This window comes from Cavia porcellus, unplaced genomic scaffold, assembly GCF_034190915.1.
Source record: "Cavia porcellus strain 051 isolate PalLab524CR breed Dunkin Hartley unplaced genomic scaffold, mCavPor4.1 scaffold_7, whole genome shotgun sequence".
NCBI classification, from domain to species: Eukaryota; Metazoa; Chordata; class Mammalia; order Rodentia; family Caviidae; genus Cavia; species Cavia porcellus.
In genome coordinates this window covers 65,500,188-65,527,791 of record NW_026947490.1, presented here as the reverse complement: position 1 = coordinate 65,527,791, position 27,604 = coordinate 65,500,188, and the positions used below count along the sequence as shown (strand labels likewise).

The 27,604-nt window shown below is 33.7% G+C and overlaps 1 protein-coding gene across 4 annotated transcripts in view; it reads left to right on the top strand.

Annotated features, from left to right (window-relative positions):
* The window catches only part of Zeb1 (zinc finger E-box binding homeobox 1), a 192,218-nt gene that overhangs the window by 21,799 nt on the left and 142,815 nt on the right, over positions 1–27,604 (top strand). Inside the window, exon 2 of one of the 4 annotated variants that reach the window (XM_063253750.1) lies at positions 22,118–22,277. The exons of the other annotated variants lie outside the window; for them this stretch is intronic. The gene's annotated coding sequence lies outside the window, so the exon portion shown is untranslated. The remainder of the gene's footprint in view (positions 1–22,117; positions 22,278–27,604) is intronic. 4 annotated transcript variants of the gene reach the window in all.

The following is a 27,604-nucleotide window of genomic DNA, read 5'->3' as shown; positions in this document are numbered from 1 at the left end:
TGTCAAAGTGGAATATCAAGGAGGGGCAAGTAGGAGGTAGATTGGTTTTAATGAGAGTAGTTCTATACATGTATGTGTATGAGAATGAAACTGAAAAGACAGGGAATGGGACAGAGGACCAATACAAAGGAGAACATGACTAAGAAGCAGCATACTCTGTTCTGGAAACAAGCAGATCTGTATTGGTAGCAGTATAAAATAAGCAGAGAGATGAGCAGTGAGTCTGGAGAGATTTGGAAGCAAATCAGCGAAGGTTTTTATGCTGTGTTTAGGAACTTGAACTTCATCTCTGAGTCTGCTTTGGAAAGCAATTGAAGACTTAAGTGGGGACGATTTGATTGTGTTTATATTTAATAGATTATTCTGGTAGTTGTTGTGGAGCACAAATTTGAAGGGAAAAGATTAGAGGCAAGGATACCATTTGGGAAATGGTTTGGTAAGAATTTCGTGAGGCTTTAAATGAACTGTGTTATGCAAATGGAAGAAAGGGCATGTTTCATATTCTATATATTTGTTTTTGGGAAATACTAAATTCAGTAAGACTTCATGCTTGGAAATGACCAATGAGGGAGGAGAAATAGAGGTTAACTTCCAAGTTTTAGCATGGGTGAATGCATGGATGGTGAGAGCCTCAAACAGAAAATGTGTGAATAAGAATTAATTTAGGGAGTCAGATTTGCATATTTTGAGTTTTGAGATGATAGTATTTCCAGAGAGACAGAGCTAAAAAAACAAGCTGACTTTTGAATTTGATGTTGTATAAGCGATAGTTTGGGGCTGGAAATTCACATTTAAGAATTCTTTTTTTTTTTTTTTTTTTTTTTTTGTAAGACGTGATTGTTGAAACTGTGTGTTTCTAAGAGGCAAAGTAATTGAGGGCAGAAGACAGATTCTTAGGAGGCATTGATGTTTTAAGGTCATAGAAACAGCAAGCCCACAAAAGAGACAAAGGAGCTAACAAATAAATGAAATAAGCTATGGATCAGATTCAGGTAACCACACATCTTTTCACAGGACATACCTATTGTTGTAGTCAGGGGTTGTGAGGAAAGCAGTTACATTCAGGACACAGAATTTATACTATTTATGGTGGTCACCCAGAGTTAAACACAGAGAGTGCAGGAAATCTGTCCACAACACTAAAGACCCAGAATGTTCAGCCAAGGGCCTGGATCACACAGCAATTTCCAGCATGAGTCCAGCTGAAGACCTAGAGCCTAGAACAATTCTCTCGAGACCAAGTGGAGGTCTAGAGACCATGACAAGGACACACGCCAGTTTGTTTTACAGATCTTCTGGGAAGGCCCAGCAGTGGAAGCTAGAAAGTTTATGCCAACAGGATGAAGGAGTTGTGCCAGTAGGTTTAGGGTTCTACACTGGAGCCGAAAAGTCATGTTCAAAATAAGGGCCAGAGCTCCTCTGAAAAGTACCACAGCCATCCTTAGTGACAAGGAGGTCCCGAGCCCCTCCAACAATGAGAACAGTTGAGTACATGCCAGAAAGCCAGCATGACAAGCTTCTCCTAGAGAAAACAGCACACATCTTCCCCTCCAGAACAGTGCTCAAGGTAAGGAGCAGAACTCCGCCAAAGTGAACCACAGCTGCTCTCAACAAGGTCCCAAACTCCTCCGATGATAATGGCCGAATTCGTATCGGGGAGCTAGTTATAACAAGATCCTCCAGGAGAAGCAACAGCTTGAAACAGCAACACTTAGGAGAACCCACAACTCCTACCTTTTCTTCTCTACATCTCTATTTATGCTGGCAACTTTTCTCAGGTGGCCATCTGCATTCCACACCATGCTAATTTAATTCAGCTATTGTTAAAGTGACCACCAGTTTTTTAATCCATAACAATCCACTCCTGGTCAACTTGATAACCATATACATTTCTTTAAACTGTACTCATTAGTGCCTGATTTGTGAAAGTTAACATATCTTGGTCTATTCAAATTTATATCAATACAACAATTATATATATACCATTCTTTTTACACTTATTCCCACACCAAAAGCAAAATATTCAAAAGGTAACCAAGGTTGATTGATACTTTGATTAATTAACCTGGTTACATATACATAAAAACATTAAAATCAAATTAAAAGAACAATTTCAATTAGAGTCCTTGTAAAGTTTCCATTAACTTTTAACATGGCATGACAAGACTGAAATGTAAGGATCTCCTGCAATTAAAATATACTCTATCTTCAGGTGAAAGACTTTATTTTTTTTCCATTGTCTTGTTCTTCTTAACAACCATCTTCTCCTTTGTTTCATGTTTGCAACCCACAGTTCTATTGGAACCTTCTTTCTGGCCAAATGTTTTAAATTATTCTACTGGCTCTTTGCTCTAAATGTCCAACATAGATCCGCTCAAAAGCTACCATCCCAACAGTAGACTGCACTGAAATTTTTCTGCCACCCAGGTAATGTCTCTTAAGCAAAATGCAGAACAACTTTCAGCCAAACCACAATATACTCCCAGAGCTGATGCACTTCTTAACAGAAGCCTCCCGAGCTTCAGCTTAACCAGCATCATTTCCATCACTACTGTGATTTTCCAGGCTCCAACTGGAGTCACCAATAGTTTATGGCATACAGAGGCTATCTTTTTGGCCAGTCTCTCAAAATCTTTCCAAATAATTTCCAAGGCTCTTAAGCCAAATGGCCAGGCAACATAACAGCAGTGTCCCCACTCCTGGTACCAAAATCTATGTTAGTCAAGGTTTTACTAGAGAAAACAGATATAACATGAGATATACAAATGTGTAAGAAATTACAAGATTAGTTTACGATGGTCAGCCACAGAGTTGCATGAGGAAGCATGCAGAAGCATGCATCTCTGCATGCCAGAGGCCGAAGGATTCAGTCCAAGGTCTGGAGTTCACCCCAGTGTCTCCCACAAGTCTGCATCAGCAGGCTGATGGGTCTGCTACAGAAGGCTGAAAGCTCTACGCTGGAAGCCTGAAGAGTCTATGCCGGAAAGTTGAGGTGTCTGCACTGGAAGCCAGGAGATGACATCCAAACCAAGGGCAAAGACTGGAGCTCCTCCAAAGCATGGAATTCATTTGTCTTCTTTCTTACCTTTTATACCTCCAGGTGATGAGCCACCCTGGGGTGGGTCTTCTACACCCTGGGGTGTAGAGTTGCTAAACCCATTTAGTTAAGTTTTAAATGTCTTAAATTGATACCATCAGTCAACCACTACACCTATATAGTTGTGATTTCTTTAGTTGCCTTTGGGTAGGGAGAAGAAAGTGTAGTATTATCTAAAGTTGAGACTGTACAATAAAAATTGACTTTAGGAAAACAATATGTTAAAGTTAGAGCATTTTAGATTGGTTATGCCAAATATTGCTTGCTATATGTGGTGTGAATTATTCTTTAATATAAATACTTATTTAATGCCCATGGTTGTTCTGGGAGATTCTGGAATACATGTTCTGTGAGAATAGGAAAGTACACTTTATTGTCTGGGTTTTTTTTCCAGTGCTTATAGAGATGGTGCTCAAATACTTGTTTAAATGAATGAATATGAGGCACATACTATGATTACAGTTTTTCAAGTGTTTGAAAACTGGGCAAGGAGTAACTCTTACAAATGTTTACCCAATAAGGAATAAAGTGAGTCCAGGCTAAAGAGATAGTAGAAAACTACCTTCTTGAATGCTCTGTGGGGTGTTATAGAAATGAAGGCATGAGAAATGATGATAAAAGGGGATGAAAAGTGAAATTAAGTTAGAGTTTGTGATTTTTTTTTTGAGATGCTGGTGTTCAAGGTGATGACAGCATTCGCTCTTAGAAAAGGAGTGGAGGACATTTGATACAGAAGCTTTCTAGTCATCTACATAGATGCAGAAAACTCCTAAAGCTATAATAAAAATTTTGGGGAGAGAGGAACCCTAACCTTGATAAATGAGGTGTATGGTTGGCTATTTATGGATAAGGAACAGAAGATAGTAGACCAGCTCAATGAGTTTCAACGTTTTGCACATAGGTTAAGGTCAGATCTGGTTTGTTGAAAAGACAGGAATAAATTGTGTTCCTAATGTTTATTTATCCTATCCATGGATAAGCTTGTTGGAAAGCTTTGAGAGTATTCGGAATATTAATGCAAGAGCTTTATCTTCTTCCTGATAAGCCATCCACACTTAAGTATGAATCTTAAATGTTGTGTCTCTCACCCACAAATAAAGCTATCTCACTTTTATGTAATAATGAAGCAAAATTTTGTTTGTGGCAGGATGTGTCACTTCATTTCATTAGGTAGCTGTTGGGTATACAACCCAAGAATAGAAAATACCTTTAGCCAAAGCTTTGTGGATTGTTGTTTGTTCCAAGCTCCCTTGCTTACCCTTTTACTTTTTTCCTTCCCAAGTCCCTTTTTGGATACTTTTGGGTCAGGAAGCCCTTGAGAGCTGGCTGTCTACATTATACTATGTATGTCACAAGAAAAAGTAAAATTGCTTTTAGTTTTATGCTTAATGTGTTGAGTTGTTTTCAGAATGTTTTGATAATCTTAAGCAGTCAGTTTCACTTTTAAAAATTATTCTGTTTGATCTTTTACGTACGTCAAAAGGCTTTAATTTCTTTTCATATATTTTAATAGCATTGTAATTTGTATTTTGAATGTTCACCTTTAAAGAAATATAAAATCCATAATCTATTACAGGATTGTGTTAAACCTATGATTTCATGCAAAGCCTTTGATTTATAGAACTACTTTTTTGGTGGTTGTATGTTTGTATTATCTTTTTATATCTGTATCTGTAATTCCTTTCAGTTGTTTCATATCACTCTGAATAGCTGTTAGGAAATTCAAATTTAATCAAATTCATTATCGAATACGTTTGTATAATGAAAATGTTGGAGATGATTTTAGATGCCTTTTAGAGCTAATGTATTATGATTCTTGAGGTTCCCTATGCTTTTCCCACTTCATTTTTTAATTGGATGGAACTGTGTCACATGCTAGAAAAGTACTACACCCCCCAGCCCTGCTGTATTTATTTTAGGTATCAGCAGGCTACCTTTGAGATACTAAGTAACCTTTGACACAACCCAGGACTGCCCCAGGAATAATTTCATTTCACATCATGCTTTGTAAACCTAAATGCCTGTCAAATTGGATGTGTGCTTTTTTACTGAATGTGCCTTAAGGAGAAAAACATAGCTTGGGGTCAACTTGGCATAATACCCATACTCATCTTTTTCTAATACATGTTGGGCGGGATGGGACGGCAGTTCTTTCTGAGGAGTAAGTGCAAGACAAGGCAAGAAAATGTTCTATACAGACTAACTTTTTTTTTTAAATGCTAAGGCCCTTGGTACTTTTGGAAAAGATTTTACAAAGATAGACAAAATGAAAAATAGATTCTTAAAATGAAAAGGAATCTTATAATTAATCTAGCCTGATTCATTTTATAACTGAGAACCTCAAAAAATTACAGTTTGGTTTAGATTAGAGACTGTGAAGCAAAAAATAGGGTTTCTTACTGGGTCTGGCTAGTGAGAAGTGGGAACAGTTATAGTTAAAATGTGAGGTTATAAGGACCAAAGGGCAAAGGAAGTACCTGTTAAGTCTGCAGTTTATTCACTGTTCTCATCTGTTTTATTTCAGCAGAAAAAGCTGTAATTAGTGCCTGTGTGAAAGATTCTTAAGTTCCTACAAAACAGTTATGGTAAATTTCTTACTAACTTGGGTATTTTGGTTGCTTAGGAGTTTATTTCTAATAAGTGGATAGTTGATTTTCAGAATCCTGTTTATAAAAATAATGGTAAAAATACAGGAGAGTTGATATGTGATAACCTTAGGCACAAAATGAAGTTGGAATGATGAGTTTAGTATGCTTACAAAGTTGAATGAAATCGCACATTTTTAGTAGTTGCCCTTAAAAACTTACGTTAGATGACCTTTAGCATAAGTAGATAGCACTAGTATATCTAGTTTTTTTATGAATAAAGAATTATAATTACTTTTCTGTTATGTTTTGGTAAATCAAGAACAGACCACGTATTATGGAGAGCAATGAAATATCAAAATAAAAGAATCCTTTTAGAAAAAAGTAACTTGTATTATCTTTTCATCTAGTTTATTTATTGCATGAAGGGAACTTAATAAATTTTGTTAACATACAAATGTATATACATATATATATGCATATATCTATCATAAGTCCCATTTCTGTCTTACAAATATAATCATATGTTCAGTGAGTTACCTGCCTTTCCTGGAGTATATTTCTGCTGATTCAGCCTTTTCCTTGGATTCAAGGTGAAAAATTCACATTTTACGAATGTAAGTCTTCAAATGACAGAGGATAGTTTAAAGTCTTGATGAGTAAGATGCAGTGCTGTAAAAGAGGACTTGCTTTTAATCTTTCAAAATACCAAGAAAATATTCATCCTAATTCTCATAAGCAAAATACAATGGAGCTTCAATAACAAAACAAAGACTCTGAAGTTTTATTTTGAGTTTAGGAAACTTACTTTTTTGCCACTCTAATGTGATTGCTAAGGTAAATTTTTGATATAAAGGAAGAAAATTAATTATGTAATGCCAGTTTTTAAAATAGTAAAGAAGAACTGAGAATGGAACTCAGCTATAGAGTGCTTGTTGAATTTGCACTAGGCCCTGGCTACCATTTCCAATATGGCATAAAACATAATATAATACAGCAGATATATTTCCTAGAGAATGCAGATACTGCTACCCCATACAATTACTGCTTATCTAATATACACTCCACTTTTATCTGTCAATTGTAATGTAATAGAATCTCTCTCAGTGAAGACACAGATTTTATTGAAAAATCTTTATTTTGTATGCATTCATAAGTTTTCATAACGTATATCCCATCACAGACACCACTTGACATAGGAGAATTCCTCTTTTAACATTACTTTAAAACTTTCATAAGCATTTTGGTTTGCTCTGCTACAGTTCTTTGGCTGGGTGTACCATTTCATCTTAGTGTTGAACATATTTTTCAAACTTTTCTTATGAATACCTGACAAGAGTACTTAACACAAATTTATTTGAAAATTTTGATTTTTATTCTAGGGATAGACTGAGTAGCAAAAGTAGAATTGTTGGACAGAGCCCTTTAAGCCTAATAGAACATTTTGCTAAACTATGGAAAAGGCTTTAAATAGTTTATCCTTTCCAATATAAATTCCAGGATCTTTTGAGAGGGTTAACAGGAACATGTAGTGAAGAACACCAGATGGTATAGAAACATAATTTCTAATGTTTACGTTGTCATGTACTAATCGTAGGTGCTTGTTTAATAATGTACCTTGTGCAGGGCTCATTGTTCTTCACCATAACGATGAGTTCTAATTTTGTACTCTACCAACCCTACTTTCCTTTCTATAAAAATTGACAAGTTCAATGCTGTTATCTTACCAGGTAATTAGAAAGAAGTAAAGCAGTAACAATCAAGTACTATACATAGAGAAAGGAGAAGTTAGGGAATATATACAATAGTATACTCTTCTCAATTGAAAAACCTTAACAATAGTGTCCTGTAAAATTACACAGTATAGGCATTTCTGTGGGACTTAGGGATTTTTAAATGACCTCAAATAGAGAATGAAAGTGCAAGGAGATAGGTATATAACTTTCCAAAAGCAATTTTTTCTATTTAGGTTTTAGGTTATAGGATGACTCAGTCTAAGCCAAAAAAATACTGTGTTAAAGATTCATTAACTTACATAAAAGTAAAAGTATTTTTGTTGTTTTTTAAATTGACAAATGAAGTTATGTTTATGATATGTAACATGTTTTGATATATGCATGCATTTTAGATTGACTAGGCCAAGCCAAGTAATATATTTGTTACCTCATATACTTAACATTTTTCATGATGAGAACTTAGTATCTCCTCTTCTGAGTAGTTCTCAAGTTTACAATATATTCTTATAAACTGTGGGCACTGTGATTCACAGTATACATCTTGAAGGAGGAGTCATCCTCTCGTCCAAAATTCTGTGTTGTTTAAACAGTGTCTCCCCTTCTCCACCCCATGGTCTCTGAGTGATCATTGTTCTGCTTTCTGCTTCTAGGAATTTGACTTAAAAAGTCGTATTCAAATGATTCCTCATGAACTGAGGTCGCACAATACTTCTCATGTTGAGCCTAGCTTATTTCACTTAATCTATGTGTCCCATGTTTGTCCACATTGCTTCATGAGGCTGGATTTCAGTGTTGTGCTGTAAAAATGTACAGCGTTCTCTCTATCTGCCCGTTCATGGGATTAGGTGGATTGCCTCTCCTGGCTCGGTGAATAGTGCTGCAGTGAACATGAGAGCACAGGTACATCACCAGCATACTGATGTCATTCCCAGTGGCCTTGCATCTAGCACTGAGACTGCTGGATAGTAGTTTTACTAGTTTTACTTTGTTGCTGTGCCTCCATAATTCCCAGAATGGCGTTCCTTATTTACCTTCCTAGCATCAGTGTATAAGGCTTCCCTTTTCTGAAGATCTTCAGTAACATTTTCCTTTAATCTTTCTTATCATAGCTATTCTAAGAGATAAAGTCATACATATGCATTAATTTGCATTTCCCTGATGATTAGTGATGTAAAATTTTTTCTCATATATTTGTTGGCCCTATAGCTTTTGAGAAGTGTTCTTTCGGCTCCTTTGCCCTTCCTTCCCTCCCTCCTTTCCTGTCCTCCCTTCTTCCTTCCCGCCCTCCTCCTGATGCTATGGATGAAACCCAGGCCCTCATTCATGCTAGGTCAGAAGTCTACCACAGTCATGTACCTAGCCCCTTTGCTTCTTTTTGGCAGGATCGTTTTATTGCTATAGAGTTGAGTTCTTTATGTATTTTGGAGATTAACCTCTTATCAGATGTGTGGTTTCCAAATATCTTCTACCGTTCTGTAGGTTGCCTCTTTATTATTGTTTCCTGTGCTACCAAGAGGTTTTCAGTTTGTCTGTTTTTGATTTTGATGCCTATGCTTTTGGGATTATACCCAAAATATTGCCAAGTGTCATGGACCTTTTTCCTTACATGTTTTCTAGGCCTTTAATAGTTTCATGCGTGTGTTTTAAGTCCCTAATCTATTTGACTTTAGCTTTTGTAAATGATGTAAGATGAAGAACAAATTTCTGTATGCAGGTGTATGGTTTCCTCGCAGCACCATTTGTTTTAGGAAACTGTCCTTTCCACATCATGTAACATTGCCATCTTTGCTGAAAGAACTTTATGTAAATATGTGGGTTTATTTCTGGGCTTTTTGTTCTGTTCAAAAGTATTTAAAGACTAGCTTTTGATGAGAAAGGGAAGATTCTGCATCATCTCAGATCTACAGGAAAAGGTCATTTGTGTATAGATTAGACCTGATTATCTTTTCAAGAAGTAAGTATGTTATCTCTGCTCTTACTCAAAGATGATTTAATCTCTATTAATAATTTAGGCAACCAGACATCATTACTGCCTGTAAGACATCTGACTCTACCCTGTCTGCTGATCAAGAATTAGGACTACCTTCATGAGACTTTGTAAAATAATTCTCAGCAACACCCACATGTAGAGAAATATTTTCTTGACATAGTTTAAGATTTTTGGTTATCAGTCAGACACTAATAATAATAATAAGGCTCTTAAATGAGCCTGTGTATAATAACATAGCTTCTTAAAATAAGAAAAACAAACAAAAAAGAATAGTTTGTTATTTCCTGATAGTAAATTTGGGGGGGTTATTTAGAAAAATTGCTATTTTGGGTCTAATTTTTAAATTTTATACATTAGAAATGTGGATTGTTAGATAAACTGTGCATTAAATATAAATTGTTAAATGTCTAAAAATGTTTTCAGGTGAAGGAAACTATAGGATGGCTGATTGGTGATAATTTTTAAGCTTTCTTAGTCTTGGAGTTCACTATTTAGAGTTCCCTGATAGATTGTTAGAGTGAGAAATACTGAGTTCATTGCTTGACTGAATAAATAATTCATATGGCACAAAAGCGGCCTTTTCTTTCTGCAGCATTCCTTTCTCCCTATTATATTCACTTTCTTCCTTTAAAAAGGCTCCTTTACAGGCAAAGTGCAACTTTGTTTGAATGTGCAAGGGCTTAGGCATGATTTCAACCTCAGGGTTTGCTAAATGTCTGGGGTCACTTAAGAGAAAGAAGAATCTGTCTTGAAAGTATATTGTTTGTTAGGAACTGGAAAGAAATACAGTACTTACAAACCGCTAGAACTGTCCTTATGGTGGAGTTGCCCTGGAAATTTCTTCTAGCAAAATACATTTTTATTTCTGGATATAAAATCTTTCATAGTATCTGTCTCAAAGCAACACTGAGTTTTAAAGTTGAATAAATCATTGAATTTTTTTATTTTTTCAGAAACCTTTTTACTAGATTGTCACCACTGATCTGATAAAACCTGAGCTTTTAAAAATTCTTTGATGTTTTCCCTTATTTCTTATTTTCTAAGAAGAAAATTGAAGATTATAATAAGTATTTATGTGGAATTTAATTTAAAAAAATTTTTTTATGGTACCAAAGTAGGAGTTATGCCAGATTAATCATCTCTCACCTGTTTAAATCCTAAGGGATTCATGGTCTTATTGAGAGGGTAGTTGTCTAGCCCAGTAATCTTTGATAGTGACAGTATTGGAGATGATTGTATCTTTTATAAATAAATAAGGCCCTTTTTCTGGATAAGTGGTTACATAAAATGAAATTTTATGAAATTTGGGTGTATTTGACACATTTCATGGTATATATGAAGTCTTTTTTTTGTTTCTGTAAAAGAAATTTAAAGGTAATGGACTGTTCCAGATGCCTGTCATCTGAAAATATTTATAACTTGGTATTTTACTGCCTTTCCAGTTTACTGATGCTCAGTCACATAATGTTTATCCTTACAGTGTTTTCTAAATAACGTATAACATTGCTTAATATAACTCAGTACTGTATGCTTTTCAGTACTATATATTTCATGATGGTAATCTATAAATTGCATAATACACATAATAATCCACAGTACATAGGATATAAAACTCACCTGAATGCTCTGTTTTGATGTAACCATACCATATGTTGTTACCTATCTGCTTTTCACTTTTCAACTTCAAATTGTAACTTTATTTTCTTATTAAGTGATGATTTCATCCTTGTTGACTTTATCCATAGTGTTCATGCTTTTTATGACACGTTATTATTTAAAATCCCTGACCATTTTCTTTTTTTATCTAAAGTAAGAGTAACTCACAGTAATTCTTAAAGATAAAGATTTTTTGAGGGCTTGCACAATTCTGTTTCAGTAGTCACAAGGTTTTCATTGGCTTTTTAAATGCTGACATTGGGATTATTGAACATTTCTAAGGAGAATAGTGTGTTACCTATCAGTTGTAGCACAACAAGAAACTCCAAAGTTTAATGACTTAAACCACAGTAATTTAATATTTCAGATAATTATGAGGGTCACCTGAGTGAGTCTTCTGCTTTGTGTGGTCCTACCTGCAGTGCTAGGAATTCAGGGCAATCCAAAATTTCTTTATGCATGTAGTTGACAGTGGATGTAGTCTGGCCTGGGGCTTTAGTGTTTTATGGCACTATGCGTGCTTGTCTCTGGAGGTGCTTGGGCTTCCTCAAAACCTGATAGATGAGCCCAAGAAGGAGTGTTCCACAGGGAAAGCAGAAACTGCAACTCCTTTAAGTCCTGGATTCTGCAATTACCCAGAGTTAATTCTATCAAGGCCAAAGTAGATCAAGGATAAGAAAAATGGATATTATTTCTTAATGACAAGATAGCACTGTAAAAGAACAAATGGATGATGTTTCAGGCGTCTACCTGAGGTCTGCAAACATACTACCTATGAATAAGAGGGAACTACTATATTTGTGATAGCAATTTAAGGTATTTTATATATGTATTTATATATAAATATAAAATTTTTGGTGCTGGGGGCTGAATGCAGAGCCTTTCACGTGCTTCAGCCCTGAGCTCCACCACCTCCAGGAGAATATTTTGAAGAATCTAGCACATGTCACTGTACAGATTATGGGGTGGTCCTGAAAGTGGGAGTTTGGAAAAGGGAGTGGACTTCCGTTTGTCAGCGCTGTCAGTTGAAAGTTAAGGGGACTGTTTCATTTCTTCTAAAAAAATCACTAATATTAGAACTGTATTTAACCTCATTTTCAGATATTGATTCTATTTGTGGTTTTTTGGGATAAATTTGTTTTGTGTAAAACACTTTTGTGTGCAACATACAATGGGCATCTTTGGGTAGCACGTAGTTTGCAAAGGATATTCATGCGCGTTACTGCAATTGCTGATTCTAAGTGATTGTCATTTGTAAGACACATAATTTAAGAACAAATTGTTTTTCCCCTTGTAGAAGCATAAGATACTTTTCTTGGCATTTGATGTAAGGGTTACTTTGAATTACTTTTGGCCAGAGGTACTATAAATACATGCTGCTCTTGTTAACTTCCCACACTTTCAGGATTGATAGTATAATTCTGAGTGCATACAGGAATTACTTTGGGTGGATTTCTATTTCATATTCAATTAATTTTTTCTAATTATATTACATAGAAGTTAAATAACATCTATGAAAAGACATCCTGATTTTTTTTCTTTTGGTATGAGGAATCAAACTCAGGACCCTGCTTTTGCCAGGCTGGCACTGTGCCACTGAGCCATATCCCTGGCCTCAGACATACAGATTTTAACAGGTAGATATTTTGTACCTGCTCTGGACTAGTAAACTTTACTAATTAGGAACAGCCACAAGTCACAGCAAGTTTTGCAGGCATAATAAGTTTTGTTTCAGTGCTGTTATACTTATTTTCTTTATATTAAGACATTTTAGGGAGCCAGGGATATAGCTTAGTTGGTACAAGCTCCTGCCCGGCAAGTGCGAGGTTGTGAGTTCTAGTACCAAAAAATAAAAACAATAATAATAATAATTAAGGATTCAAATTCTACAAAATTCCACATGACAGCATTACTGTATGAAAGATATAATTTGTTTTTTATATTGGTAATAAAAGGGTCAACTTTTTAGTATTCTTAGATTTTTAAATACTCTTCTACTATTGACACTTATAATGCACGATCATTGTAGGAAGTTTGAAAGTCTAGAAAAACAACATACATTTTTTTAAAGGCAGACATGAGGCAAAAGATTTTACAGTTTTCTACAAGTAATTAACTAGAACTTGGAAGTTTTTAGTTTCCTGACAGCTTATTGGTTTCCAAATTGTCTTTTGGTTTAAATTAAAAAAGAATATTGGTTGGTTACATAAGAATATGCCAGGCACAAAATGTACATTAGGATTAATAATGCAGGTGGCTTAAGGACTCAGATTGTCTTTCTGCTGTTCTCTTTCTACCCATTATTGCCTTTCTTTCAACAACTGCAGTTACAGAATGGCTACTCATGGCAGTCCAGACTACTTGCTTTGATCTTTCAGATAAAAAAAAAAAAGAATCGAATTCTCTTGACTTTTTCAGCAGTATAGCTTCTTTTCTTTAAGCAGTTCCTGCCTACCCTGTCCCCACAACCTTGCTTCTCTTTGACCTAAATGTGTTAAATGCTGAATATACCCAACAGATCACTAAAAGGGGCTACCTAGAGTGGGTTAGACCGATTGTGACTGAGCTGCCCCTGCAGCGCAGAGTCCTTAGTTGCCCCGAAGCACACGGGCTCCTGGGGAGATGTGGTTGTGGAAATGGCACCATGGGTCGTTAGGAGGCATGGGCCACTCCAGGTGCCTTATACGTTCTGGGTTAGCTACATTTTTATGTGACTACCAACTTCCCCTCTCAAGCCTATGCTTTTGAGGTGTTTCTGGTAAATCTGTCTCCTGCATTCCAACAGTCATCACCAAAGCTCCTGTAGCTTCCAAATTGGAGATACTCCCCTCAACATGCACTTGTTTAATGGAAACCTGTCCATCGAACCAATTCTGTGGACCAAAGTGAAATAAAGATAGTGTGGGAAAATGAAGTTTTAAATTAGTATACTTTTTTAAAGCATGTATATTCTCAGCGTGGGTGTGGAGAGTCCACTTGGGTGCACAGGCCTCCAGCTCAGTCCTTAGTACCACAAAAAGACATTCCCCAAAGACACATACTCTTTCTGCACTACTCTTATCTCCAAAGAATTTTTGTGTCTTAATCTCATAAGTAAAGAATCTTACTGTCTGATTATAAAGGTGTTGAATTTATGGGATCATTTATGAAACAAAAAGAATTTTAAATTTTTTAAAATAATCTGTATAATAACAGTAACTACTCAAGTATTGTTATACTGAAATATTTAAACAGTTGGCCATATATTTCATTTTTTAGATTTCTGAGAATTGGTCAAATAGTTCAGTATGTGGTTCACACAGTCATTACAAACAAATCTAAGCCATATGATTTGTATGTCTAATTTTCTAGCTTAGTTCTTTGACCATGCTTTGACTTTTCATTCTTTGGCTCCTTCTAAACTCAGTGTTTCTGACATACTTTATCAGTCCTATGCTCATTCTTCTTGTGCAACACCTGCCAAACTCAAGGTAACAGAGAAGATAAACAACTGTGGTCTTGGCTGCTGTGTTTTAAAATTATTGCTGAACGAAAGATCACATGTTAAGACACCTACTGCAGTGCTAATTATTGCATGACACTTAGTGTAGAATGCTTCACATTTGTGCTTCTCTTTTAAAATACTTTTAAGAAATTCATGCCGTATTGAGAGCCTCAAAACTCCTGAACATCCACCTTTTCATACTAGATAGAAAAACATTTTTCTTCAAGTAAAATGAAAAATCTTAAGAGTTATGTAAAATAAGAAAAAGAAGAGTAAATCAGTGCAATAAAAATTTCATTTATAAAGTGTGCTGGATTAAAAAAATCCCACTGTGAGATACATTTTGAACTTTGAAAGGGATTTTTTGAATTTTGCTATTAACTTGTGGTAAGAGCACATAGTTTTCTTTTCTTCAAGAATTTTCTACATTTTGGAAATTTTAATAGTTTTTCTACTAAATATGTGATGCTATGTCTGGTTTGGAAAGTGTAAAATTATAGCATAGGTACTTCCTGAAGGTTTCTAGATAAATTATTCATTTAGCATTATTGGATATTTGATTAGTAAATTTTACAAGTAATAAATGCTTACCTTCTTTGTTTGCTAGGACATTTTATATCAGTCATTCTTATTGCAGAGTATCTTAGAAATCCTGATATGTTTTATGGGCTCAGATTGTTGATGAATATTTGGTCATGCACTGTCTTCAAGCACTACTGAAGTATGTCATAGGGCCATTTGTCCTTTCAAAAATCAATTATCAGTAGCTTTTGTTCCTTTGAGGTTTTGTAAATAGTGCCTTGTTTTTCAAGCTTGATATTAATTTATACAGCTACTAGTGTGCAAAAGTAGGGTATCTGTGAATAAAGTAAGATGAAGGCTCTTAATAGGCTTGAAGAGCACTTCAGTGAGTAAAGTGCTTGGACTTTGTAATTGTGCTTTCTTTCTCTTAGCACCTCCTTTCTGCCCCATGCCCTCTCCAGTGTTCCACATAGTTAGTGTAAGAAGGATGAGTTTAGCCTTTGGACTTAGACAAATAGTGGTATGAACTATAACTGGATTACTTTAGTCCTGGGATCTTAAGCAAGCTCATAGCTATAAGTGGGTATGGTATATGTATCATGGTTGTGAGGATTAAAAATGGGTCTAAAATCTAGTGTAGGAGATATATTAACAAGCTCTAATTATCTTTATGCTTTATGGTGAGTGATTCATATACTTTGTAAATGGCATTTTCCTATGTTAGTATGATGTCATAAGGATTAATTCAGTATATCAAAACAATGGTATCGTAAGACCTCTTCAAGTGTTATTTGATAAGATACTATTAATTAATTTGGATTATCATATGAATAAATTAAGTGGAATAGTTTTGAAGAGTGTAAATATAAATCTGGATGAAAAAACTTTTTTTAAAAGTATGGGAAACTTTTTTCAGCCAGTTATCATATCTGCTTTGAAATATTTTGTTAATATTCCTAAAGCATCCATAATATAATGAATGCTAGCTATTTTCTTAAATAGTAATAAAGATACTAAAGTTGTTCTTTGTATTCTGGGGTGATTGGCTCCCTGCAGGGACCAAAATCCATGAATTCTCAAGGCCTTTTATAGGAAATGGTACAGTATTTGCACATCAGTGTATTATTTGTAATACCTACAAGAGTGTAAATGCAGTAAATAGTTACTGTTTGTTGCAGTAGCTGTAGTTATTGCTGTGTTGTTTAAGGAGTAATGACAATGTTCAGTATACATGTAACCATCATTGGTTTACTACAAAGTATACATAAACATCAATGTGATTGTTTTGAATATTTGGAACTGTAGATCCTGAGAGCTGACTGTTTCCAAGGCCATTTTACATTTACTATGGCCACTGCAGGACTGTACTTGTGAAAATGAATTTCAGTAACTGAAAAAATACTGTATAGATGCTCTAGTAATTTTCTGTTGTAAAATTTTGTAATTGCTCATAGCTTTTATTGAAACCATTCAGGTCAGGTTATAGGACATAATTCACTAAATAAGTATGCTATGTATCTGTTTAGTTCTGTGATATTTTAATAATATCAGAGGGAAAAAAGAAAAATAAAACCAAAAACCATTATCTTTGACTGTAAGAAGCTATTTTACTGTCATATAAACCAATTTGCTTGAGGGAGATCCATACGTGTAATATAATGGGACTTCACAAAAGGTGCCTATTGACAATTCTTTAAAAAGTAGAAGGAGATTGGATGAGAATCAGAGCGAAGATTATGATTTAAATCTTCCTTATGTTCAAGATTAATAATATGCAAATTCAGGGTGAGTTCAGTGCAACAAAACAAGAATTCTCACATCCACAGGAAATAAATTAGTTTTATTATTGAAATTTGTCCACAAATACTTGATTTATTTATTTGTATTGAATGTAGCAGTGCTTTAATGTGGATACTTTTGGTTGAATAGGCTAAATTTGTTAATACTTTAAGAACATTAAAACACATGTCTGCCTTGCTAAATATAGCAAACAGTTTTTGCACTACATTACCACTGTTTAAGGCACTCTGTGCATGAGCTGTTTTTGACCCTTTCTACTTCAGTAACATGGTTAGGACCTCTTTATGTGCATTAAACAAAAGATAGTTGTAACCTGTTTGGGTATAGGATAACTAGTTAACAAATGAAAACAAACTTAAGAATAACGTTTACATTTCCCCACTACCAGGACTTTGCTAAACTAACTCTCTTCCTTTGCTGCCGCAGGTTAATCCTCTTCACATGCATTGAACTCTAGTGACTGTACTAGCCCATTTGACAACTTCTTCTCTCTACCATCTCCTTCACAGAAAATGTGCCAGGACAGAAAGGAAGTGGCCAAAAAAAAGCAGGCTTAAAATTTAGATCATCTTCTGTACGTTTTTCCCTCAAAGTCAGTGAATAATTACAATCCTTTAGATTCCTGTTACAGTTTTTTTTTCTTTAATGCAGTATTTTCAGTCTTTGTGTGATACTCAAGTAGAATCTTTAGGAATGTGACCTACAACTCTGAGTTTTTACTGAGAATCAGCTGAGGTGCTTATGAATATGATTGTGGTGATGATGATTATGATGATTATGTAATAGCATTACTTTTGGAGGCTTATGATTTGCCCTGCTTAAGCACACCATTGCCAAAACAATCTTCCTGACATATTAGTTAAATTTTCAGACTGAGAGTTATCAGATCATCTTTTCCAGAGCTGGCAAACAAGTCAGTGTAAGTACTATCCTGAAGTATCTGTGATACTGCCAAGTTTCTGCTGCTGCTCACACTATTGTTTGATCTTAAATGCAGCTTTTTCTGTCTATAAAATCTTAGTTATCGTAAAGGTCTATGGAACATTTTTTTCTTTTCTGTGAACCATTCTTGGAGACCTTAACTAAAATCTCTTCTTTGGGCTCCTAGTTCCTAGTCCTCATTGAGGTGGAATAATACTTGTGTGCCAGGTGGAAGGTAGCAGTTATTTTCCCAGGTAAGGTTTTAGGAGAGCTGTACCTTTAATACTTAGCAGAGAGTGTACCACGAAAAGTGAGTGGTCAACTATTTTTTAATTGCTTTACTCTCAAAAATTTTATGTATAAATTTTCAGTTATTCACTACCCAAGAAGGAATGAAATGTGTAACTTTCTTCAAATCTTTATTGAGCTCAAGATCTCTTCCTTATTTGTACACTCTGTCTACTGTTGAGTTGTTGGGTCACTGGAAATGTGTCTGGCTTTGGGGATGAGTTATGCATATTTTGGAGAAAGAAGTAAAGCTGTTACTGAACTTTAAAACTGAAACTTTTTTTTTGCTTTTCAGTGGTTTTCTTCTTGTTTATTACTGTATTCATAGAATAGTACTGATATAACCAGTGTCTTGCAAATCTTTCTATTTTTTCTTTAATGCTTTATTTTCAACCTTTAGAATAATATTGAATTAAAATCTCTAGGAATGTGGCCTACAGTCCTGTATATTTTTAGTAAGACTCAGTTGAGATGTTTATGAAGGTGATTGTGGTTCAGGTGGGATGATGATGGTTCTCATGGTGATGATGATGACGATGACAACTATGCTGCAATAGCACTACTTCTGAAGGCTCATGATATGCATGGTTCAGTCTTCTAAATGGTTCGCGATTATTAAACTGCCTCATGTTCACAACAAGCCCATGTGGTAAAATGCTGTCATTATCTTCACTTTTATGTATGGGGAAATGGAGTCAGAAAGGAGTAATTTACCTCCTAGCTAACTTCCTTATCAACATAGGAAAAATCTAAGAATAAGTGAGGTGTAGTTCTTCGGTTGATTTTTTAAAAACCCATTTTATTAAAAATTGTTATGAGTAGTACAAATGAAAGCTGGCTCTTATGTAAACTGGCTTATCAATATTCTAGCTATATGACTATATTTAATTCAGCTACAATTAAATATAGATACTTTGTTTTTAAGAAGCTAATTACAATTCTAGGTGAAAAAGTAGGCAGAAACACACAAAGGTCATTGAGAGAAACCTTAAAATATTTCACATTCTACTAAACTCACACAGTTTTAGAAAGACTGGTCTTTATTTGTAGTGCATACACATTTATATATGTATACACACATGTTTATACATACACTTACATATATACACAACTATATACATACCCATGCATTCATTCAAAAATACAAATGCCTAGAGATACACACACACACACACACACACAATATTGGCATGCCACTTTGTGACCAAATGGAATATAAGTAGAACTCCGTAAGTGCATATTTTTAGTAGTGTAAGATAACTTTAGTTTCATGTGCTAAAATACTGTCTTTTAATAAGTGGGAAGAATCGTTTATGCTCCTTTGGTTCGTAGACGCACAGAGGTTGGTGGAGGTGAAAGTAGTGGCTGTGGTGGGGGAGTGCTCTCATTTGACATCACTGCCTATTCAAAGCAGCTTTGGCGAGTGACTAAACGTTGCCTAATGAGTACTATGACTTTTGCATGCTGTGCTTTACTAGAAACATTTTGTGAGTTATGACTTTGAATATATAATGGAACCTAAATTAAATTAGTAAACGATTTTTGTCCTTAGAACTAAATCTAAAGTGCTTCAACTGTTTTTATATTTATCACTTACCAGAATTTCCTGAACTTCTTTTTATGCTCACTTATGTGTAATTGCGAAGATTTCATTACCTGACACAGTCAAGATAAGATTTTGTATTTCAAGTCCTGTTCAGGGTGTATGCTTAAGTAGTTAGACAATCCTATGAAAAATTGGATAAACTGAAGTGCCAAGAATGAAAGCAAAGTAGATAAGATGCTGTAGAAAATTCTAGGGAATTACATCTTTTCAAAAGAGTTTTGATAAAATTTTATGTATTCTTCAAACTCATGAACTTACTATGTAGACGGTGGACATACAGCTGAGTGGTTACCTTACAGCTGATTGCATAAGGAGAAATATCTTGCATAAATTGATCATACATTGTTCTTTAACTTTATGAATATGGTTTTTGTATTTTCCAGAGATGGTAATCTGATTGTTTGAGATTAGTATCAAGGATAAAAAGGTGAAATTTCCTAATACAGTTACACTGTATTCTTAAACATAAATATGGCTTTTCTTGACTATGGTAAAAGCAGTTTGTATTGTTATTAAGAGGTCATGATTTTACTACCAACTGACAGTCATATTTCTGAACTCTTTATTTATTTATAAAATGAGGTAGTATTAAATTACAAAGCTCTTACAACTGGATTATTCAAATATACTAAGTTTCCATAAAAACACATTGCAAGTCACCTGCTGCTCATCGCCTGTTGGACTATGAAGCTAGTTTATTATGTAGCTGTATTATCAATAATGTTGTTCATAGCAAGGAAATCATTCTGTGCTATTGATTTATGATTTTATTAATCTAATAGTGACTTTTTATGTTTTGTTCCTGTATTAAAAATTAAATTACCACCACAACTGCAATCATTAGAATGAAAGAAGTGGACCTATTTAGAATTGCTGCTTCATATATTGAAAGCCTGATTTTTTTTTTGTGGGAGGGGATACTTCCATGTTCTGTAATTTCACTTCATCTTTTTCCAGGGTGACATGAATACTTCCACAGATACATTCTATGTTTACTCAGTTTGACTTGTAGACTATATTAGGCTAAATAAAAAATAGTTGAGTATATTCTGCTTAAAATACTTTCTAACATGAAGTGTCATATTAGCTCTATATGTGATAAACTTAAACCACTGAAATTGTGCTTGCTTCTGATTTTAAAAATGTAGCCATTTTTATGTTTTTATGTATCATGCCTGCTCCTGTGCACACTTATGTACCATCAGGTTTTAAATTACAATCTCCTCAAGAAAGGGACTTACCCTTTCCTTTGTATCTCATAGCACCTTGAACAAGACTGTTTCTCAGTGGTTCATAAGTACTATATTTTTGCGGGGCTTGGATTTAAAGTTATTGAATAGAGTGGAATTAGTCTGTTTCTAGTCTGAATTATACGGTTTGAAGGTCAGTGTGATTAACTCAGAGACAATAGTTTTATCAAGCTCTGAATTCAGTTTCTTTTGACTTAATCATAAACTGATTATTCACCTTAGATTCTCTCTTATGTAACATCTTTGTGTCAGGTTATGATACAGAAACATCTGCCAGGGTGTAGGTTGGATGGTGTGCATGTGTATATATACATGTGAGAGAGGTCATGCATAGAATCTTAGGATATTTTTGGGTATGTATCATATTTAGGTCACTAAACTGTATGAATCTTTGATCTGTCAAGTTGTATGTACTTAGTTTGGGGCCTGTTACACTTGGTATTAATCAGTGGCAAGCATGATGCCCTAAGAAAGATAAGGACAGGTTTTCTTTTTAACTTTGTTGCAGTTTTGCTAGACTTGAAGTAAAAACATGTGTGAACAATTTATTGTAGCTGATTTTTAAGAAGCATCAAAATAGACTATACAACTAAGTAATCATAAAGTCTAATAACCCAAAATTGCAGTTCTCTATTGAGAATAGTTAGCATATTCAAGAGAAAAAGAACTGTTAAATTGGTTCACAAAAGGAAATTACTTTATGCTATAAAGTAGCAAGTAGTAACTGTAAACTTTGTCTTTTCAATATAAAATTGATGTTTACAGGCAGGGCATATCTCTTCAATGTATTCTTTAACTTTTATGGTGTGTAACACTGCACATATAAGCATTTTATAAGTATACTGTCAGTGTTTCTAAGCATAGTTTGTTTTAGGTGAAGGCAATGTTTGGGAGTATTTAAATTTGTGACTTCATAATTACATCATTGAATAGAGATCATCTTTATAGTAAATTAATTTGGATTGTAGGATAATTGGAGGAACATTAGGGGAAATAATTGACTTTAACTTAAAATGGTTCTCTGAAGATATTAGAATTTCCTGGAATTAGCTTTTTTATCATAGCATTTCTTCTCAAACTATTTCGACTGCTTGAAAAGTAATAGTATTTTCTAATTTAGAAATGCTCCTCATTATCAGTTGATGGATATAGGAACAACTTAATAAATCTTGGGTAATTTAGTTTTCAGTTTAAATTCTCAACTGGCAATTGGCCGAAAACTCCCATCTGAAGACATGAACATCCAAATGTCAGTTTGTGATTGGGCCACTGTCTGCTTGATATAGGAAGGCACTATCAAGAAAGACTGACTAATGGAGTGACTGTCAAAAGGAAATCAATGGTAAGATTTTTTATTTAAATTATGTGTATGTGTTATATGTAAAGCAATCAATATATTTAAGTTAAAAATTCAGAGCATTTTGAATCTTGGGACAAATGCTGGATGTTTGACTTTGTGTCCATTGCACCTTCAGTAAAGCAAAGTATAATTTTATAGATAAGCATGAGATGTATGTGCCTAATATTGATAATAACATGCTAATAACATGTGAAAAAATAGTTATATAGACTTATCTGGTTTTAAAATCTTAATTTTGTATAGTTCTTTCATTAATTACCTTTTAAAATTGCATATAATGAATGTCACCTCAGTAAAATTTAACTTTTTAAAAATTCATATTAAAATGAATTTACCAGTTTCCTAGATGCTTTTTTTTTACTGAAAATGTTACAAATTTAGTAGTAATCTGTCGAATATGGTTTTGTTATTTTCATTGTAAAATACTAGAGGGAATTAAAAAGTGTATCTTTTTAGTTTAGATGTTTTAAAGTTCTATGGCTTAAAAATTGCTGCTATAATTTAGTGGAAAACAAGTCAGTTTGCAAGATAAGTTATTTATGTACCTGAAATAAAGTGGAATTGCTATTCATAATATAGTACAGGATCAAATTTTAGTGATAAAATCAAATCTCTCTCCCGTGCCTACCACATTTTGCATTGAAAAAATAATTCCTAAATTTGCCTCATTTTTTAAATACTTTACATAATCTTAAACTTAGATTTTTCTCCTAAACATGTATCTGGTTTCTGCGTATCCTTTTATCTGGACATCTGTGTCCTATCAGATCCATGATTACATATGTTAACTTTGGATAAATGAGAAACTTTAATTCTGACATATCTGTTTATCCCAGCTTATTCCACTGTCTCCACTGGCATAAGAGCTTTGGATAACTAGATATTGAACGATATGATTAGCATATTAATACTAGATTATAATTCTGTTGACTATTCTGTTATCAAGGTTAGGAGTTTTGAAACTGACATACTTTGAGTACTTTTTGTTGCTTAATTAGAGATGTCAAACTATTCATTGAATCTGGCCATATTCTTAGCTGTTTCATAGAGCTTCGTAACAAACATCAGAGATAGCACTTACGGCAAGCACCTGGCCCAGCACCTAGCATCATAATCACTCATATGTTGACCACAAACTAAGTGCTCTAAATGGTAACTTCCATCTTCAGTCCACCTATACTGTAATTTGAAATTTCATAGACTATCTGCTAAGTGTCATACATTTAGCTAGGTGTGGAGTATAACATTTGTGCGATTAAAAACATATATTCTCTGTTTTTGAACTTCCAGTGTAGATGTTTATTACAGTGTATATAAAATTACACAGACAAATGTAAAATTACACTTCTCTCAAAGGTTTAATTTGCTATGAGAGCAGAAGCAATGCAGTTGGTATATAGTGCAGAACCCACACATTTGTTTATTAAAGTGATAACTTGTGTTTTGAACTTGTTTATTATTCTATTAACCAAATATCTTCTAAGTAAGGCATTGGAAAGACTAAATTCTAACCATGGTAAATTATAATTTTATGATGCTACTCTATTACTTAGGTTAATAATTTACAGTAAAGCTTTGTTAAAGCAGATTGTTATGTGAAAATTTTATTTATAGGAAAGAAATTCATAAAGCAAACTTTAACACTTTAGGAATGAATGCCATGAAAGAGGAGCCTGATTTCTTAGATTTAAAGTTGTTACATGTAGACATTTTTAAATCGTGGTGTATGATTTCCTTAATGAACTTTCTCTCTTTTAAAGAAAACAAACACATTTATTTTCAAACATCTTTTTGAGTTTTAGAAAATATGGGGGATCAATTTGAAAGCCTGATCATTTACATATTTTGTATAGGACACAGTCTCATCTAAAGGAAAGACATTAGTGATTAAAGCATAATGCTTAACAAGGATTAGAGTCCTTCGTTTTCACGTATCAGATCTGTGAAGAGTTTAGAAACTCACAGGAGACTAGAGTTTCATTTTTAAAAATAGTACCTGTATTGCACATATTTATATGGTTCCATGCAATATTTGGACAGTTGCATACAACATGTATGGATCAAATTAGAATAATTAGAATTTTCTTCTATATGTTTGGAGACTGCTTGATCTTCTGGATTATCATAAAATATACAGTAAGTTCCTGTCAACTATAGTCATCCCCCTGTTTTCATTTTTTTTCTTTAGCTGAGAGTATAAACAAATTGAATATGGGCATACACTCTAGAATGAAACTTAAGATCAGAAAAATTTATTTTTAGTAGCAACCATCATTCTCCAGTTTATTATTGAAATATGTAATCTGTTTAAATTAAATGAATAAAAATCCCTTTCAAATGTCACAATCCAAATTAAGTATACTGATAACTTTTTCCTTAAAGTTATATTGAATTTATGTAGTAACACCTAAGTTTATTTTTCTGTGGATATGCTCAAGAGAAGGTCATCAACTTCACTTTCATGTATTTTGATGTGACGATCTCAGCTCTGTCAGTTCTGGGGCAAAGATGGAAAAGGTGTCTTGGGGAAACATTGCTTGCTGGGTAATATACTTTATCAGTGTTCGTAGCATTCAGTGTTCCTTGGCAGCTCCTTTGGTCCTGAGTTAGTTATCATTGTCAGTAATGTCAGGCAGACAATTAGGAGCTTAGCTACACAAAGATATTTAAAAGTTAAATAAGGTATCATAGATGGACTATGATACAAATAAATTGCAAATGCATTGTTTCTGAAGCAGACAAAGGTGTTCCAATAGTGAATTTCTAACTATGTAACTTCTTAGTACACAGACCATGTGTACACAATGTCTGTGTCTGCTGTAATGAAATATAATGGCTTCTGTTTTGAATTTTGGAGCTAGTACTATATGAAGAAATGAGTTAGTATTAACAACTGTGTGGGGATAGAAGTTTAAATGAGAAAGGAATGTTTTATTAAGTCATTTAAAATTATATTTATTTTTAATATGTTTAAAATTAAATTTTTAATAAAATTTCTTGATTATACTTGTGGCAAGAAAAATAATTTTTTCAATTCAATATATAAGTAAGAAACTTTTAAATATGGAAAAAAAAGATCCATTCCAAGATTCATTTTTTAAAGAATTTATGACAAGTTTATGAAGAGGAATTCTTGCCAATATATATCCCAAAGATTTATTTGAAAATTTGTATCACATCTTTAAAGATTAATATATTGATAATGATTACAGCTATATAAAATTTGATATAATGTAGGAATTACAACAATATTACGCTAATATGGTAAGACCTTTACTAAATAAACTTGAGATAGAAAAGCAAATCCCATTTTCTCATTCTATATAAATTCTTACAGTGTTGGGCATTTCGCTGGGCTTTGGAGGCATCATGAAGAAAACTGGTATTATCCCGAGTTATACTTTGATGGGAAGCTTAGACATGAAACAAGTAATTACTAGATCACAATGCTGTGTGACACTATAAAAACAGAGCAGTCATTACCTTGAGAATTGATCTCTAAATGTGCTAATAATTTAATCAGATTATTTTTCTGATGAAATAAGTTATTCACTGACAAAATTTTTAGGAAGTCTTTGAAAATGTATCTTAGAAATTAGTGAGACTGAGACAGTGTTATTTCTTGGAGCTATTTAAAATAAACTGCTTTGGAAAGATCTTCAGTATTCTGAAGTGTCAAGAAATATGAATACAGGTAGAACAGACTCATAAAGCTAATCATGTGAATTACACATTACACAAGACACTTAAGGAAGTTATATAAAGCAGTTTGCTTTTAACAGTTTGAAATTGTATATAAGTTTGTGTCAATAGACTTGTTGGATTTGTGTTTTGATGTTTACAAGATTTTCAATCTTAAGAAAGTTGTATAACTTCATTTTGCTTCAGTTTCTTTATCTCTAAAATGGGAAAAATAGGAATACACATATAAAATGTTTAGAATAATATCTAGTCCATAAAAAGTACTCAAAAGAAGCTCTATATGTTTAGGGTAACAACCACAATAGCAATAATGATAATACATTTTCAACTTAAAAATGTCTTGCCTGGTTCACAAAATTGAGCCATTTAAAGTACTTGCAGAATGGTGCTTTTGTTTGTCTTCTGTGTACTGTGTGTGTGGCATAACACTGCCGAGAGCAGTATAGATAGGACATACGTAACAGAACGTCAGTGAGGTTCTGGCTAAAGTTTTGAGACCTGTTTGAGCAGCGGTACATAAACCACTCAGAGGCCTCCAGAGATTGCTTCTTTAGGACAATTTCTCGAGCTGTCCTAGCCATCATGAGGCTTACCATATTCTTTCTAAGATACGAAAACAGCACATACATTTTCATGTTTACCACATGGAAAATAAGCCCAAATAAAAGCCAGGTAACTTTGGGAATGAAAACGTACATTCGCATTCGATGCCTTTCCTTGCAGAAATTGCAACAAAAGATATTTCTAATGGTAGGTCTAAATTATGTTGATGATATTTGTAGACTTAGAGCACTGTTTGCTACTTAAGACATTGTTTTGTTTCGTATTCATATAGACTTCATATAGTAGATATATATTTTAAAATTTGTTAAAGTATATATATTTATAATCTAAGCATTAAATAATTTTGTCATATAATTCTTTTTGTTGGAAAACAATTCCAGGTTGAAATTTAATTAGACATTTTCTTTGATCTATGATCACTTGGCTCTGGAGTTTGCATGTTAAAAAGTTTATAAATTTGTGAATTCAGTTATCATATATGCAGGTATTTCTAGATGAAGCATTTAAATTAAATCTAAAGTAGATAATTTATATTATAGTATCCTTTCAATTTGTAATACAGAAATAGTACTTTGTCAGATGGTAAATGAGAGAAAATTGAATACTGCTAGTTTCCCATGACCATAATTAGCTCCAATATAATCAGTCAACAAGTGTTTATTGAAAATTTATTAGCTAGCTAGCACTGCTATTAATAATCTAGTGACAGCCTAAAAGAATTTCCAGTCTTTTCCTGTCTTTGTCCTCCTCCACACACCAAAGCCATTCCGTATTTTCTAAATTTAATCAGAAAGCTAAGAAATTGTCAAGCTTCTAAAAAACTTTCCAAGTTTACTGAGTAAAGAGTTGTAATCTGAAAAATACTTAGCATGAAAATTTCAAATGAAAATACATTATTGATTCTTATGTGTAGTATTTCAGAGCTTCTCAAATAGTCATATATTATGTGTTTCTTAATTTCATTGTTTCTTGGTCTTTTGGCTGTAATCAAGTGTGATATTTCTTAACTTCAAAAGGAAAATACAACATTCCTTTAGTGTTAG